The sequence below is a fragment of the Strix uralensis genome, chromosome 4 (genome assembly GCF_047716275.1).
Source record: "Strix uralensis isolate ZFMK-TIS-50842 chromosome 4, bStrUra1, whole genome shotgun sequence".
NCBI lineage: Eukaryota > Metazoa > Chordata > Aves > Strigiformes > Strigidae > Strix > Strix uralensis.
Window position 1 is genome coordinate 111,110,031 of NC_133975.1, and position 14,649 is coordinate 111,124,679.

A 14,649-nucleotide genomic window follows, 5' to 3' on the forward strand; every position below is an offset into this window, starting at 1 on the left:
AAATGCTGTTTCTGTGGAGCAGTCTTGCAAATCTGACAGCCTCTCTAGCAGAAATTCCCTTAAGTCTCTTACTTCCTCTTACGCCTAGATCCTCACTAAGAGGCTGGTGGGCACTAGACTGACCCATTACTTTGCATGAGTTACCCTTAACAAAGAGGAGTAGTGAGATGGATTGGACGTGCCTTCATTGTTATTGCAGACATTACAAGGTCTTTTCCCAAGAACTCTGTATATAGTAAAAATTAGTAAGTTGACACTAATACAGATTTCTGTATAGCAAACAGCTCTGTGCAGTAGTTTTGCTCTCATGTGCTCACTGCCATAAAAGCAACCAAAGATAGATGATCAAATCAAAATGTTGCAAATAAACAAATGAACAATTCTTTCCAAAGACAACTGCCCTGGGATTAGGTGTTATAGCTCATGTATACACAGTGTTTTGCTTCTCTTATTTATGGTTGTTTCTATCATACTGTTCCCACTTTCTTCGCTGAGTGTCTGTTTGGAATCTTTATCTCAGATCCCATCCTACTTTGAACAGACATTCTGATCACCCTGACCACAGCTCCAGGAGCCATAACCACCACCATCATAAATGAGCTCCCATTAATAGCCATGAAAGGATCCTCCAGGTCTGTTAAACATTGTGATTTACATCGTCATCAATTAAAGCAGTTCTACGTTCTCAAACATATTTTGTTAAATTGTAAAATTTGATAGTGTATTGGTGAAATTATTAACGGTGAATGAAGTTGCTGATACTGAAACTTAAATCTTAGAAACTAGATTAGAGGTTCTTTTGGTCCTTTGTGAGTTCTTTCTGTCTTTGGGCAAGACACTGTAGTATTTTGTGCTTTGGTTTCTCCAACTAAATAATGAAAAGATATATATATGTAAAAATATGTATCAGAAATTGGAAGAGGCTTGTGAGTCTATTTGTTGAGAACCTATCAAACATCCTTTTCTATGCAATATGGGAGTTATCACCTTGGTATGCAATACTTCTGAAAAGCTTTAAGGAGAATATTATTGAAAGTGTAATTGCTTTATGTACTTCTGTCAGGTAAAGATGATGTCATATTTTCAAGTACAGGTGACAGGAGGGTAAAAAAGGGGAATTTCTGTCTTGAATAACAGTGATGTGTCTCAGCTGAGGGATGGTTCTGTTGCCTCAGAATCAAAAGTATTTTGAAATGGATTTAGTCAAGATTCTTCCTCCTAAAAGCAAAACCCCAAATAAAATACATCTCTTTGTAGAGGACAAGAAACTACAGATTATTGGGCCAGTATTATGACAACTATAAGACTATCTATAAACCTTGCAGTAGCCAATTAGCTGGATGCCATAGCCATTTGAATATGTAGGAGAGCAGCAGCAGATCTGTCACCCTAAAATTTTCCTGCTTCAAAAGCCTAGGCTGTACATATTAAGGTAGAAAGCTTGACTGCACAGTCTATATTAGTTTGAATTCAGTTTTCTCAGGCATGGAAAATCTATACAGTATGTTATAATCCAGATGAGGTTGTGCTCTGTATAATTGCATCTCTATTTCCTTATGTTTCCCGGAAATTCAGTTTGAAATTTCTATTATCATCTACTGTAGAATGGATGAAAACAGTAGTCACACTGACATTTTTCCTACTCTAAACTCCATATGTTTCTAGATGTAGATATAGCCTGTATTGCTGTTGCTCTGGGTGGGTGTACAGCTAGTTTCCAGCTCAGAATTACTGTAACCAGCCAGCTACCTATGCAGGCAGAGAACCCCAGCTATGTCTGTATCCAGCTCTGTAAACTGACCTAATAGACAGTGTCGCTTCAGGGTTCAGTAGTGGTATTTGTGAAAATGGGGCCTAATTGTGACAACAGCTTGTGGGATCCAGTGTCATATAATACTAACAAATGTGCCTTGTTTTGTCTTTCTTGAGGAGTGGAAAGGAATTTGGCAGCTGAAGCAGAGCTCTGGGAAACCTATGACACTGAAATAATAGATGGCCACTTACTGCACACACAAGGTTGCAATTCTCTCACCAGGACTTGTTTGATGACAGTCCTTAGTTCAGAAATGGCTGTGATCAGCCCTGAGAGTGAATTACAATTATGTACAGACTCTGTGGGTGACCACCACCAGTTGTTATCCCAACTAAGGAAGAAGGTTATTTTTCTCCTGTAAGTTGCATCAGCAGAATGTTTCTGTACTTTAAGGGATTTTATATCACCATCATGCACTTCTAATTCATGCCAGCAGACTTAGCTAGGCTGGATGAAATGGTTACCATCTTTTCTGTCTGCCTCAAACCTCAACCATAGCTTACCAATGCCTTTGAAGAAACAAATCAATGTGATTTATAGATGCTTCTAAACTACTCAGGTCTGGATGATTTCAGATGATGCCAATATCTGGTATCCTAAAATGTTAGCTCACCTGCTCAGTGGACCCTCCTGTAGTGTTAGTAAATGTTAGCGAAAAAGCTGGGACAGATGACAGAGAACAGTAACCATCTCAGCCACTCCAGTATGATCTGCCTGCAGGTATGAGCCACTTCCTGTGGCAGAACAAGGGGGAAGGAAGCAGAAGGTAATAGCTTAAATCTTGTTTTGGCCACAGAAAATAGATCTTTTAAAATTACTTCCTTGTTTCATTATTGTCCTGGTTTAGCCAGGATAGGGTTAAGTTTCCCCAGCAGTGGGGGCAAGCTCTAGCCGGGTTATTCATATACCATGCTGACCTCACGTCCGGGTGCCAGAGCGCGGGAAGAATCGGTGATCGCGTGGGTTGGCGCAGCCGGTTCTCTCACTGCTGTATTGGTAGATATCTTGCTCTGTTCATTGTTATTACTGTTACTGTTATTGTTATTGTTGTTTGTTGTGTTGCAGTTGCACTGTTGTATTAAACCTCTCTTTATCTCAGCCCCGGGGCTTTGTATTTCACTCCCTTTGTGGGGGAGGGTCAGCGGCCGCGTGGTCTCGGACCCCAGCAGGGACTAAACCACCACAATTCTATGTAAAAACACTTAAGAATGTACTGAAACCAAAAGGACAGATATTAAAAAATGTCTTAGGTTTCTGAAGCAACTTAGTCAAGCTACCATTCTCAAAGGAAAGAACACACACCATTTCTTTTACAGGTAGCACCAGTTTATGCCACTATAATCCCACCTCAGCCACTTTTTCTTACCTTCATGTCATTCCTTTCATTATGCCTGGATGCTGCATCGGTAACTGGACCACAGAACTTACCGGGACCTAAAAACCCTCCTGTCACTAAGCAAAATTCCGTCAGTGACAATGGTGTTTGATAAGAGCGGAAAGCAAAGCAATATATCCTCCACTAGCTCTTCTAAAGTCCAGCCTCTGCTTTTACAGGTCCCAAGGGTGACAAAATACTTTAAGGAAAAGTGGAAACTCACATCTTTGTTAGAATTTGCCAAAGAACAAATAATTTGCAAATACAATATGCAAACAACAACAAACACAAACAAACAAACAGAGGAGTGTGTATCTGTGCCTGTGTGAGAAAGAGAATCTTTCTGGATGTGATAGAATACTCTTCACAGAGTATGTCGTTGTTAAGTGCTCAGAGAGCCTTGTGAAGAGTACTTCTAAATATCTAAATAGGTAGAATTAGATACACCCATCACTGAAATAATCTTATGGCAGGACTTGCTATGAAAATTGAAGTCCTGCTGTCTCAAAGGTGCTGATGTGTGTAGCTTGCTGTTAAATAATAATAACAACACTAATAAACAATGTAATTAATAATAATAGAATATTCTTTACAATTGCTAATGAAGGAGATTGCTAATGTCCTGCTGGTAGCAGGAGAATTTTTTGTCTCTGCTGACAGAAACGTATTACAACTTATAATTAATGAAGAAGCATGCTGGGTGGGCTGGCAACTCACATTATAAGTAATGTAATAATAAGAAATAAAGACTTTGTCAGTGGAAAGGTGACAGAAGGTACTGTAAGATACTGCCAAAAATAACTGTTAGGTGATGATTACATCTAGATAAGCACGGCAGGTTTTCTAACCAGTGTAGAGCAGTGTGAGTGAAGAATTTTACCTGATTTCATCAGTATTGACTTCAAAATGTGTATGTGTCCTCTCCCCCCATCCTCAAATCTTCTTTTTTCCCAGAGAAAATTGCCTGATGGAGGAAATGGATACTAGTGGTTAAAACAGAGGACTTGGAATTTGCTATTTTGAGCTTGCACCATTAAATCATTTCCTGACCTTGGCAAAGTCAATCACAGTAACTATGCATCATTTTCCAGCTGTAATATGGGAACAATCACAATTACCTCCTAAAAAGTGTGGCAATGCTTCTTCACAAGTAAAGGTTTATAAAGCATGTATTATTCACAAAAGGAAAACATCTTGGTGATGATGTACTTTTTGACTGAACCCCTGGAAAGAGGTCTGGGTTGAAATTCAGAGGTAGCGCTTTTCCTAATTGTTTCCTGAAAGTATTTGTGTTTGTTATTGCCCAGTGCCTATAAGTCAGAGGGAACTTCAAAATAACCCATAAAATTAACATGCATTTCTGCTGGCTTGGAAATGCATTCCATTATCCTGCTCTGAATGTGGGGCTGGAGGCTCTGCGGTGCCCACTGTTCACATTCCCATCCAGAGTGACTGCTTCTGAGCTTAGAGGGAACAATGACAATTAGGGGGAGATGTGAGAGATGCTGGTAAGCTTAGTCCAGTGCTTCATGAGGAAACAGATTCATCATTGCCCAACTTCTGTTCCAGATGCCACCTGTGCTTGTAGTATTGGGCTAACTGAACAGACAGGGAGGACAGGTTTCTTCTTAGCTGGAATAATCATTTCAGAAATGGATGGAACCTGGTTTAGATTACCACAGGTTTTGGTGCATCCTGCTCTGCATGCTGCACTTCCTGGAAGACTGGCCTGATCTGTGATTAAGAACGAGACTATGTTTGCTATAAATTTTATAATACTGTCTGCCTTACTGCTGTCTTCTCAGATATTTTGAGTTCTCTGTCTAAAGTCACTTTTGACAGTTGTGGTGTTTCATATGTCTTAGTAGTTCTAAACTCAATGCACATACTTTGTTCACTCCCAGTCAAGGGCAGCCTCTCATTGGCAGCATGAGAAAGATTAGCATCACAGTTCTTCTACCTGTGAGAGATTTAACCTGTTTTCATCAATCCCTTGAGGAAGTGATGGGTCTAGCTGTGGAAGAGCAATGCTAGTTCCTAATATTGGTACCATGCAGCACAATGAGGGCAGATGCTGAAGGTCACCTATTTACTTTTGTTTGAAGTCTGAAGATGCCAAAGAAGTTTACACCTGCTTATGGTTTGCATTAATAATTAAATTTGTGCTACTATATGAACATCATTATTATTATTATTTTCCTTATTTATCCATATGTAGAGATGGCTTTTTTTTTCCTCTCTGTGTACCAGTGGAAATTTCTAAATGCTTTATGAAAAAATCTGTACTTACATAGGCACAAAAACTGCTTTTGTAAAGGTCAAAAACCAATTGTTTGTTAGCAAATAGAGGAACACTCCTCCACAAATACCAGATGATTCTTCAATTAAATAATATTGATAATACCATTGAAGAACATGCTTATTTTAATAAGAAGGTCAAAATGTCAAAATGTACATGTACTGGAACGATGCAGCTATTAAACATTAATTTCAGTTGGGGTTAATCAATGATGAGGAAATAAGTAAGACTCTCTTCAGCCAGAGAGAAACTGCTACCTTGATCTATAGTCAGTCAATAGACTGAAATTGTGAATAACTGTGGAACATGTTGAGAGTTAACCTTTTGATCTCAGCTTGAATGCAATAATTGTAATAAAAACCCCAGACCTAATATTATTATCAATACCACCCCTTGTAGATGGTGATTAGGTTTGATTGCATTACTTTTATAAAGAAAAAAAGACAATGTGCTGTATTCAAATTACAAATGATCCATTCAGAAAAATTAAATTATATAGAACCTTATAATGTGTTTAGTAGAGAGGTATTAAAAATGTGGCTGAGTCACTCTGTAATTGTTTATTGCAAGTTTTATAAAACACTGAGTAATCACACTCTTAATTTGAAACTGCACAGTGCCTCTGAACTAACTAGTGCTATCAACAAACTGTTTGCCTGCTGCATTTAAGAACTGCTCTGGTCAGCTATCCAGCGAAGCCTGAACATGTTTGTGCATGTAAATATCTCAACGTTTAGTGTGGACTAAAATCTTTCAGAATCAGAAGACAGTTTTCTTTCTTTTATCTGTGGGTAGAGGAAGCAACTTGCATTAGCAGTTATTGCAATGATGTGTGTACATCAAGGGACTTGCATACTGGTACCTCTTCATTTATTAATTTACTGTAATACATATGTATAACATTATCATAGTAATTACAGATGAGGAAGTAATTTTCTTATTTTTAATCTCCTTCTGGCTGTTGTGGAATGCCGTATAAAGTATATTGCATTTATTTAAGGGTAAAGTTTTTTGAAATGTATAAAGGTCTTAGGGAACGTTAAGTAATTTTTAAGAAAGGATATAAATGTTTAGAATTTTCATTGGCTTTGAGTGGGGCCAGAGTTTTATCAGTGAGAGTGGGAAAATCAATTTTTTGTTTGTTTATGAACCCTGTGCTTTGGTCGTTTCTACTCCATTAACCGTGTAAATACAATATTGAGCCCTTGGTGATATAACCTGTCCTGTGGATCAGTCTGATACAATGATGTCAGTAAAGAGAACTAAGAAAATACACTGCAAAAGATAAAGCTTCTAGATATTCCTCACCAAAATTTCAAACACAGTGAAGATTTCCTTGCTCCAAAGAAGGTTTTGAGGAATGGAATGATTGTAAATGTTAGAAATACTAACATACAGATTTTCATATCAATGTGAAATGGATAGATCTCATTTAAGTCTGGAATGTAAATGCAACCTGGTATGTAATATCACCCATGTTATCTCATTGACTGCAAGGACTAAGCGCCCTTACACTTCAACTACTGGATTTTTAATACAAATCCCTATCTGGCTTTTTACACGTCTGAAACCTGTGACCAAACTAATTTTTGATCAGATTTGTAAGGATTTGCTGCATCCATGCAAGGTTAAAGCAGAGTAGCTGGTTGACAGCTAGGAAAAGGAGCTAGAATTAAAGCAAAGCCTTCCTGTAGCAGACATAGAGTATATTTCTCCCAAAATGAAATAATTCTGCTGCTCTGCCCTTGTAAATAAATATTGCCTGAACTAGTGATGCAGTTCTCTGGGCAAAATCTAGGAAATTCCTCTGCATGATTCCTCATAATTTGACTTTTAACCTATGTACACTCATAATGTGTTATGCATGTATCAAAAAGTGTTGTACTTAGAAAACTATGACAGAGGACAGTGAAATAAGAATGTAAGGATAAAGGGGAAAGTTGATTTTGTTCCTACAAAAAAATAAAGGATCTACTCTTTAATGGAAAAGGATTGTAATATATTTAAAGGGGGAAAGAGTTGGTAAATCAGAAGTTCAAGGAAAAGAATGGCTTCACATTTAAGCATGCTACTGTAGTAAAAAGCTAAGGGTTATAAAGGAATTTGTAATAATAAGCAGAATTTAGTAGATCTTAGAGTTTAAAACACCCATTCAAACAATTGGTTAATTCTGGAAATGCTTCCCTGAAAAATCTGTGAATATATACAAAGTGAGAAACACAGGTTTAGAGCCACCCAGCTCAAGTTAGGAGGAGGGGGAATGAATCTCCCTCTCAGGTGAAAACATTAATTCTAGACAAGTTTATATAAAAAGAGGTATCATTGCTACTGGTTTAAAACAGAACCACCCCCAAAACCCTCTTTCATTCATGACAACCAGTTTTAATGCAGTTCAGCCTGCTGTGAGTGTCAAGCATCCCTGAACAAATGTCTAAACTTTTTTTTTTAAATGGGATCAGTTCTAGGCCCTATGAAATCTAGAGGTAAGGATACTGGACTTCCAAGCCCTAAATGGTTTAAGTGTGAATTTAGTACAGAGTTTTTTAGCGCCTTAGAATGGTACATGTTGGGGTCCGTAAAGATGCTTAACTAAGCACTTCTGGAATGTCAAAGTCAGAAGCAAGATGAGTATCAAGTTGCAGCTAGGATTTATTGAGTAAACTTTTGCATGTAAATATCTCAGTTCTTCCTAAAGCTTTCTTAGGACCCTTAATTTCTTTATTGCATATATTGACCCACCTTTATCCATGAAACATTTGACCAAACAGGAAAACATTTGAAAGTGATTAGAAACAAATACTCTGGGAGAACAGTTGGAGGAGGGGAAGTGATTTTGTGAAAGCTTCCACTCATGACAGAAAAAACTTTAATTTGCCCTCAAAACTGGTCCACATTAACATTGTTTCAAGGAAATGGAGAATGCAGCATGTCGACTTAGCCATTTAAATTCTATATGTGTCTCTAACCAGCAGTCAACTTGGAAAGGTACAAGATTCCCATTGAGTAAGAAAGAGTGCAGTGCTCAGTGAGCGACCCTTGTGTCTGGTGGGACTATTAATGAGAACTGCTGAAATGTATTACCTCATGAGACTGTGACTGATGGGTGCTCCAGAATAAGTAGTGGTTCATTTTATTGAACCAAAACTTCCATATTCTATATTCTATTATTATAATTTTAAATGCCTCTATTGGAAGAAAAAACAAGAGAGTTATGCTGGAGAAAGATGAATTTTTTAAATTACTTTACTTGTGATCTACAGGAATTCATAATTAGAGAGGGTTCCTTGTTTTAATTAGCCAGATAATCAAGGAGGAAAGCATGAACCTGGCCTTATAGCCTTTATAATTCATAAGGCACCTCACAGTCTGGTGCTCTGTGAGTAAGACTGACAGCTTCATCTCCTTATCAGGTTCCTAAGCCTTTCCAGTCTGGGACAGTGGGCAGGCACCATCAGCAGAGACAGCAGCTTTGTTTCTTCTATAGTAGCTTTGCTGTTGGATCACTTGTGCAGATAGTCAATACCCGGATTCATTTCCCTTTTTTCCTGATTCCAAACTCATGGCATTCAGACAGACTTATGCTCAATAGAAACAGGAGTGTCTCAATCTTTCCTGTTGTTGCTTCAGATTGCTTTTCAAGGGAGCTTATTGCCTTATCTTTGAAGAAAAGGAGAGTATAGGTTGTAGGTACTCAACTGTAGCAGAATTGATGTGTTGTTAGGCTTGTCGGGAGGGAAGGATTGAGGTGTCTTTGGAAATTTTAACATTACAATGAGCCCTGTCTGAGGGCTTTGAGAATATTGGTTTTGGATTTAAACAGATATGAAATTTATGGCTCTGCCTTAAGGGACTTGCCAAAGGTCAGATAGACCTCAAATGGCAAAGTAGGGAACAAAAGCCAGATTTAAGCAGAGCACACTCTCTCCCAGAGATATTTGGTTCCAGAACGTTTTCATACTCTGGCAGTATATCCTCTCATGTGCTGTATTGCCTAAAACTCGACATAACAACCTCCAAGGAAGCAAACTATGGAGTCAATGCTCCTTGGATTCTGAGATCCTCTTGAAACTAAAATACTGAAACATTAGTTCTATAATGTATAATTATGATAACATTAGGAAAAAATGTTTACTGTATATTGACAATCTTTTAAAGGACAAGACTATACAGCATGGTTACCTGCTACTTTGTCATTGTGGAAAAATTCTGAGGTCTTTCTTATGCTGCTTCTTATATCCTGATGGGAAACATGTTGGCAAAGGACCAGTCAAGCCATTTCACAATGTCATTTTCATAGCTCTGAACAAATTTTCCCAACAAATGCAGATACATCCTCATCAAGGTTATTAAATTAGTCTCCCCAAAAAGATCAATAAAAAGAAATACAAGTCCATAATCAGAATTTATGAAATTTGTAATCCTTTTAACTACAGTAACAATCTTTTAGAAACCACATTTATTCAAGACTGCAGGGAGAATGGGTGTATACATGTGTGTGATGGCTTCAGTTTCTTTTCTGGGAAACTTTCCAGTACACTGAAAACAAAGTATTAGTAGTTTTAGGGTACTGGGCAACCTGTGGAGATAAAAATTGCAAAAATTATGTAACCTCTAATTATTTATCTAATTTATACTTTCAGTCTTCCAGACAGTTGCCATTGCAACATCCCTTCGAATAAAAATTATAACCATTTTAAGAGGTGCAGAGAGACACCTCTAAAAGTAGACGGGGTTAACTTACCTAGCTGCCTAAATCCAAAGTTTAGATCCTTCAGATCTTTGCTTGTGTAACTTGAGGATGTCTAATAATAGAAAGTATTTCTGTTTCTGAAAATACAGCTTTTATTATGACAAATGTCACTTTTCTGGTAAGTACCTTAGTCTTGATGCTGTTGCTGAGACTAAAACTTACAAATAAGCCATATTAACCTGATGGAGATACATATCTAAGGTATTTTCCAGAAACCTGGTTTCTCTTGTTGATTTTCCCAGTAGCAGCTCTCAGCAGAGGAGGATTGAGTGGGTGACTCCTGATCTGACTTTGCCTGAAATAAAGATCTTACATGCAGTCATTCCTTATGAGCTGAATTAATCAGCTTCCTCTTTCATTCATTATCTTCTACTTCACATTTAGGAGCTGGTTTACCGAAGGACTTAAATGCTTTGATTAAAACATAGTGAAGTATCTAAAATAATAAACCCAAATAAAAATGAGGAATAAGATTTTTTCCTTGACGTACTGGATCAAAGATGTTAAATAAAAACATGGTAATAAATCACAGCTAAGAAATAGAAATGCACAAGGGTCAGAGGCTGAACAATTTCAGAGGCTGGACTTTGAGGCAACATTGATCTTTCACAGTCCACAGCACAGGACATGTTCAATACATTAACTGCTTCATTAGATTCTCACTTTCACTGTAAATTTATCTGTATAGACTACTTTTATTCCAACACATATGTTTTCAGTTGAGAAACATATTTGGATAATTTAAAAATTGCCTTAGATAAAAAATTTCTTGAGAATCTAAGGAAAAAACCCAACAGATTTCAGCAGTTTTAAAAATCATTCGATATAATGGTTTTGTACTCTGACACAAGAATTATTTAAAAAATAATATATTTTTAAATATAGTAAAGTAAATGGCTCCTGCAGCTACAAAGACATAAGGATATAAAGAGGCAGCCAGGACAGGGAATTGATTAATTACGTGTTGCACAGCAATCTCAATTTGATGAGCAACAAAACATTCTCTAGATCCTGTGAATCAAACTCAGTGAGCTGACAATCTACAGGAAAAAAGAAACCCACATCTTACTTCTGTCAGTGAGTGCCAGAAACTGGAGCAGCCTTCATAAAGGCGAGCAGAGTCAACAAAGTGATTGGAAAATTTTTAACACTATGTATGTCTCTATTTTGTTCCTGTCATTGAGAGCAGATCTGATAGGTACCAGCTCCTTTCTAAGAAGTTGTATCAGGTCAGATGACAGCTAGAATCAAAGACTGTTGTGACTTATATTAGTCTCATAAAGGAAATAAAGAGCCACAAAACCAGCAAAAAAGTAATTTTCACCGTCTATGCATCTACACCTTCAGACAGATGGAGTGTATGCAATTGCTCACAATAATGCCACCTGCTAATACTCTTTTTCAATCATATGTATGCACAAAGACAAAAATATTTTTCTTGAAGTTTATTGTTAAAGCTAAGTATCACTGTTCCTTAGGCATGTATTCTAGATATTATTCCTTTCCCAAATATCTAAAATGTATTACTAAGTATTAATAACAAATGCTTCTAGGCTGAATCTTATTGGAGCTAATGTCAGTAACATAATAATGGACAATATGTTTTTGTTTGTGCATTCTTGAAAACTTTAGGTTCACTTACATTAAAGTTTTATGCAACAAATTTTTTCAGTAATCTAAAAAGCACTGCGTTTTGAAGTGTAATTAGAACCAATCAGAGCAATTCCTTGTTAATTGAATGGGAGATTTCACTTACACTGATACATTCATGTTTTCTTCTGTCCTAAATGTCATCTCTTGACACTGTCAGAGAATACCTCAGTGTTTTTTTATAATTGCATGACTAGTGAATTGTTTTGCTTTAAATATTTCTATTGTTGTATCTGGACTGAAGACATTTGACTTGAATTGTTGATCTCTTCAAAGTGAAAGCCAAATGACAAGTCTTTGCTTTCTGCTCAGGAGAATTCATGCTCATTCCCTAAAGATTATAAAAGGGTCCTTGCCATGAAAGTAAACATTATTATCACCAAACTTTTTTTGTTTGGTCTCACCTGGAAGTAACTATCCACTCAAATGATGCATTTGAAAAGGGACAATTAGTGACATAGTGTTGACATCTTTTCCATGAGATATATTTCAAATGTCTTTCAGCTTGCCATAACAACAAAAAAAAAAGTATGGCCAGTATAAGGTTTTTTTCTGAGTTTCAGCAGTGTAGAAGTGACACAAATAATAATTAATATTATTCATTAATAATAAAGCTGTTGTGGGAATGGAGTTGTATAACTGGTAAAGCAACTAATTGGTAAGAGAAGGTAATGTATATTTTATAGGATTAAACATTATTTTTAATGTATCCAAAACACAGGAATGTTTACAATATTCTGAAAATTTATAGCATCTGTCCGTCTTGAAGGTAAAGAGAATTGAGACACTGCCTCTTCCTATCTGTTAATAGTGATTATGAATTCTTTGCTAAAAGTAGTACAAAAGCAGTCATAAGATATGAGATTAAATATTTTAAAATAACTTCACCTCAAACAAATTCCTGAGAAATTATCCATAGCATTGTTATTAATTTTAATAAAAAGCTTGGAAAATTGGAGACATTGCAAAGCTAAGGAAGAAATTCAATACTTTGTCAGAATTAAAAGCATTAAAGGAGATGACTAGACTTATTATAGTTTGGTTTGCTTGAAATTTAAGCTGGACAGCTAATGAGCAGGCTGATATTTGCTGCGAGTCTAATAGCTCAAGTTGAGCTACAGCTATCTTCTTTTAGAAGAAATACCTAACATTTGTTATAAAAAGTATTCAGTGCAACAAAATTCCTTTCAAATTGTATTGGTGACTCACTTTTCTTCTTCCTACCTATAAATCTAATGTCTTGTCTGGTCTGCATTTGTCTGATTATAACTTCCATCTTTTGCATCTTTTTATATTTGTCTATTAGTTCGAAAAAACCCATTATTTTCAACATTAATTTATTAACTATTAACCTTTCTTTTCAGAAATGAAATCTCTACCATTGTCTTTCATGCTAAGGTGCTTTTTTTTTCTTTTTCTCATGGCTTTCTTTGGTGAAACATCTCTAATTTTTCCATATAGTCTGGAATGAAAGGTAGCACAGCTAATCAAAACACCTAACTGTGGTAGAGGATTAAAGATAAGGAGGAAATTCACCAGATTTTGCATGTGTATTATGTAATCAGTTACCTTTAAATTACTTTTTGGCCTTGACTGGTTTTCACATATAAAAACCGTTTATCTCATTTCATGATTTTTCAGACTTCTTGCTTGCAAGGATGTGACTTTCTGTCCTGGGTACTTAGCTCATGCTCTTCGTTCCTACATTCCGACTTTACATTTGCTGCATCAAAATAGATGTTGTCTGTACAGTTTCCCATAGAATCAGAATCAATCCATATATTGTCTTTATCAACCATTTCTCATTTTTATTAAGTTCCTTTTAAAAGAAAAAAAAAAATGTTACAGATTACTGATAAAAATAAGAAGAAATGTAGCCAAGAGTAAATTCTAAATAGTAAAAACTAACTAGATTGACATCGGCTAATAATCTCCATTTCTCTTCTTACAGTACTAACCTAGGTCTTAAATCAAAACATCATGCAATATTAGTTGTACAGCTTTAAAAGTATCAGGAGGCCATTTCTGGACTGATACCGTCCCAGGCTAAGATTGTGAAGATTGTGGTTGCATGAAAGTAAAGCTGTGTTTTGATAGAGAATTGGAACTCATCACTTTATGCAGGTCTTGTACTGGACTGAAGTATGGTTAAATTGCATGTTCTCCAAAATACAAAAGATCCTTGTGGGCAAACCTGGTTGTAAGTCTTCAGAGCAGTTAATTACTTCAGCTGTTTCCTCCCTCATGACATGCAGTGAGCTACAAATACAGCATTTCTCAGGGGAACATTACTAAATATTTTACAGTTTAGATGTAGGTGTTTTCATCCAGGGTAGACAGGTTATAGTAAACCTGATTCACAGCAGGGAAGGCTGTGAAGACATTGTGAAGATAGCCATGTTCTCACTGAACCCAACACAGGAATTAGGAGTTTGGTTTATTTTGGTATTGGGTATGGCTATCTTTTTTACCATTGAAAGAACTCTACAGAAAAGACTTTGCAAACATGTGTCCATGACAAAATCAATTCAGTGTTTGCATACTTTATGTGAAATTTCTGAATAATTTATGATCAAGTTTTGCACTTTTTTTGATGTCCACGCATACAGTGATGGAGGTATGTGTGTGCCCAAACAATGTTTTTGTTTTAAAAAGTCTATAAGAGCACTTTGCTTGGGATCCACATAACCACTGTCTGTGCCCCAGCATTACAATTTAAATGGAGACAAAGCTGAAATAGTGACAAATGTTAGCTCCTCCGG